This window comes from Chaetura pelagica, unplaced genomic scaffold (assembly GCF_000747805.2).
Source record: "Chaetura pelagica isolate M959 unplaced genomic scaffold, ChaPel_1.0 scaffold630, whole genome shotgun sequence".
Classification (NCBI taxonomy): domain Eukaryota; kingdom Metazoa; phylum Chordata; class Aves; order Apodiformes; family Apodidae; genus Chaetura; species Chaetura pelagica.
Window position 1 is genome coordinate 61265 of NW_009951855.1, and position 4607 is coordinate 65871.

A 4607-nucleotide genomic window follows, 5' to 3' on the forward strand; every position below is an offset into this window, starting at 1 on the left:
GCTCTCCCCTCACTGCCCGCTCTCGGTCCCGGTAGTGCTGGACGTGAGGGATAAACCTGACGTCGGTGACCTCCGGCTCCCCCTGTCCAGCTCGGCACCCGCCCCATCTGGATGGCCAGGCCAAGAGGCTGTGCCTGAGCTGCAGGCTCTGGAACAGCAGAACTTCCCGGTTACGGGCTCCTTCCCTCGGGCTCTGGACAAACAGGTGCCACGATGATGCTACAGGAGGCACCAGCTGCTTGTCATGTCCTGAGCACATGGCCTGGCTGGGCAGGGCAGTGGGCAGAGCTGCTCCTCAGTGCCCAGGCCCTTCACACCCAGCACAGAGCAGGATTTGAGCAGCCACTCACAGGTTCTCACAAGCCCATTGCTGGGGCTGTTGCAACCTGGCAGAAACAGCTTGGCTTCTGCCCCTGTTTGGGTTTTCCCACTGCCCAACTGGAAGGAAAACCAGCCAGATAGCCCAGCAGAGATGGACAGCACTAGCCAACAAGGTGGAGCTCCAGGACAGTTAAGAAAACGTTAGACTTTGTTTCATTCAAGGGTTTTGGGGCTTTGGCCAGATGTTCTCAGCTCTTTTGTCCTTCCTTCAGCCTGGTGCAGGCATGGGGGTCTTCCCATGAGTGGCCAGGAGGCTGACTGCTTTCTTTTCCATCAGCTGGGCTTTATCACACAGAGGGAAGCTGCATTAGCTAGTTGCTGAAGACCCTCAAAGCTCCAGCCAGTACAGGAGCTGGTCATCCTCCTTCCCCAGTACAAAAGTACCTTTCACACCTCTCTCTTTACATCAAGCTTTCTCTGGCCTCTTCAGCCCTCTTAGCAGGAACATTTGCTCTCTACTGGTACATCCCAGTAACGCAGCAGCAAGAAGCAGTGGGGTTTGCTCCTGTCTCCTGATGTGCTTTCACACCCATTTCCCATGTGTCCCAGCCCCTTTCGTGGGGGTCGTTTGCAGGGGCAGTTCCATGCACTGCTTGTCACTGGTGTGAAGCTGAAGAGCTCATTTATGAACAGTGGAGTGAAATACTGTAATAATTGTCTTTCTCCAGCAGCTTCTTAGTGACAATCTCAAGGCTTTCTGTAAACTGGAATTAGTTAAACCTCAGAGGCCCTCCTTGTATTTGGCATTACAGCTCTTTTGCAGCTGGAAGAAAATATTTCAGCTTAGTTACGTGTCTTGCCTGAAGCCATGCAGTGAATCACTGGCAGGAAGAGGAACAGAACTCAAAAGCCCTTCAAGTCCCAGCTCCGGCCATCAGACACTTCTCCTTCCTCCAACCTTGAAGTTATTGAACTCAGCACACATTTAATACTGAACACGTGTTTCAGCAGCAAAGGCTAAAATGTGGGTCTAGTCTAACAGCTTAATGCCATCACTCTGAAACCGTATCGAGAAGAGCCAAGGCAGAGGGATATACAACATGTGCTCTCTGGTGGGGTCCTCAGTTGCCCTCACCTGCTCAGCATGGCTCAACCCCATCACACACTCTCTGACCATGTCAGCTTGCCAGGCCAGCTCTCCAGTGGGTGTCCTGCATGTCTGAGTATGGTGGACACTTGGTCTTGACAGACTTGTTTGAGCCATGCTGGATCCCACACCTCTCTGACAGGGTATGAGATGAGCCCATTTTCAGCCCATTTTCTCTTAGCAGCAGCCAGAAACGGAGGTGGCTGTGAGCAGGAGCAGGTGTGGGCACGCTGGCCATGCACAGTCCCACCTGTCAGGCTCTGGGCAGCATTTCTCCACCCACCTTAGCCACTGTATGAAGGGACTTTGCAGCAACAATAAGTGAGGATGCTCACCAGGGTGGTCACCACACCACAGTGCTCCACACGGGCTCAGCAGGCACCTGGTACCTGTGCTGGAGCACTTGGCCCAGCCTGTGGCCCAGACCCTGGCTTCCAGTTCTGCTCTCACCTGCTGGATCCTCCATCCCCTGCTCCTCTGACCCAGCAATATGTGCCACCGTCCTTCCTCTCTCAGTTGCCCTGAGTGCCTTTATCTACTGAAGAAGGTGAGCTGAGCTTCATGAAGTTCACTTTGGATGCCTAGTAAGCAAATATAAGTAGTAAAGATGCTTATTGCCTTGGGAACAATAGGTTTCCACTCCACCTTTATTTACAACTACTGTGTACTTGCCTCTTCTTGGGTGGATATTGACTTCAGTCTCCAGTGAGTCTTATTACTTTAGTAGGAAACATCTCATTGTGACTTTAATTTTGCTGGGATGAATAAAAGTGTTCTTACAAATCACTCTCCATTCACTTTTTCTACACCTATTCCCTCCTGACTTAATATTTTAGAATAGGAATGCATAGAATTACACAGATTACTCCAGGTATTTTGCCAGACCCATCATCTTAACCTTGACTTATGTCTCAGGGAATTTCCATGGATACTAAGAGTAAATTTTCATGAAGGTGCAGAAGAAAAACTTTTATGAACTGTAGCCTTTGAGCTCCTCCCTTTGCTGTTGAAGCACTCAACAGTGATTAGAATTCTGCATCTCTGATTATCAGGTATTCAGTGAGCCACAGAGGTGGTTTTTATTTAACAAATTGCGATAGAGCTTTCATCTCTTCCTTTCAGATGTCACATCACCTCTGGTAGCTACTGCAAATGACAAGCAATCTTTCAGACTCCCCTCCCCAAGGCCAGCAGTCACATTTGTACATCACTTTGATTTTCTGTGCATAAAAGATCACTTCGGAGTCTGGAGGACTCATTGCTGAACTCCCCTGAAAATAATTTCAAACCATGTATAGCTGCAGTCATTTGGAACTTGGGTGTGCAGCTTTGACTAGTGACCAAACAGGTCTGGTCAAATTCCTCCTGCGATGCCCTGCAGGGCCAGTGCTCAGAAGGGCTTTGGCTGTTCTCAAATCAGTAGCAAAGCTGCTCACAGATGTTTGTGTTTGGTCCAGAGGGAAGCATCTCCCTTCACCTGTGCTGTGAATATTTGTACTGCCTGTTGCAGTGCATCACACACAGGAAGAATGGGGCTACACGTCTTTTCCTGTCAAAACTGTATTATAGGGACATTTGCATTGAAATATTCTCAGTTTCTACTCCTGTGGCATGCCTTCAACTTCCATTGTCTTAGTAGAGATGTTGTGCTTCCTTCTTCATCCTGAGGATGATCTTACATTGGCTTTGAGCTACAAAAGAACACACATCTACAAACCAGATTTCTGTCTTTTTTTTTTTTATAGCCTCCTGTCTTGTTCGTCAAGTCTAGATTAAGTTTAGATTTTTTCTTGCTGAAAATATGAGATATTTTACCCAGAGTGTTATTCCATTTTCCAGACAGACAGACACAACAAGGAAACCAGATTTCTTTTTTTTTTTTTTTATAGCCTCCTGTCTTGTTCGTCAAGTCTAGATTAAGTTTAGATTTTTTCTTGCTGAAAATATGAGATATTTTACCCAGAGTGTTATTCCATTTTCCAGACAGACAGACACAACAAGGAAAAGACAAACACACCACACTCCATCTCTCTGGGTTTGCAAACTGTGCTTGCAAAAAGTGCTGGGTTTAATGCAGTCTCATCAACAAGCTCATTCTCGACAGCAAGTGACACTTTAGACTGTCATCCAGCATTTTTAATGAAGGATCCCCTAACAGGCTTCAGGGATTTCAACAGGATTTTAAGAGCCTTACACAACTGCACTCTAACCAGAGAGGAGCTGACTTTCCACTAAGCAAAGCAGCCAGGCAGTAATGACACCAAAAGAGCTTTCATTTCAATGGTTCTCCCTTAGTTTTACAAGAGTGACTACAGAAGCAACAACAAACATGAACATTTGTCCCAGCCTTAATTGCTAGCTTCAAAACCAGAAAATTAATTTCCTATAGCCATGTTGTGCTCCTGTTTCTAATGCACACATATAAATAGCACTTTTAAAAAGCTCTCTGGCAGTTGCATAAAGAATTACAATGATAATTCTAAATTTAAAGTTGAAAGACGTTTTTGGTTTTAGATTTTCATCTCCTTGGCAAAAAGGCTGTCTTGAAAAAATACTTCACAAGCCTCTCCAACTAAAGAACATCTGCGGGGAGCTGCCATAAATTTGAGGAAGGGGAGCTTTTCCAAAAGGACTTTCAGAAGCCCTGATTATTTATATTCTCATAAACATAAATAATATTCTTTCTTTTCCTACTACTTCATGTTGTGGCTGACACACCATTCATAATAAAAGCTATTAAACACAGGTGGTTTCTGACACTACCTCAACATAAAATCATAGAACATGACCCCTTTCCCTCACTGCCTGCTGGTGTACTTCTGAGTTATCCTGAGAGTCCCTATGAAGTTCTGAGAAAGCAGGAGGGTCTTCAGCCCTGAGGCACAGCCTGACAAAGCCAAATGAACTGAGAGAGGTAGCAGTAGTAGCAGCCAACTCAGAGCCACTCACCACAGACATGACATCCAGTTTGCTCCCCCTTGCCCTGAGCACATCCCCTACATTTTTCTCTGTTTACTCCAGTACCAGCAAAGGTTCTATTTGAAGAAACCCAACTCTGTACAGAGGCTGGGGAGGGCCAGTGACACACATCCCACAGGGACTTGTGTGAAAACTCAGAAGCCTAAAAGCAAGACTCTTT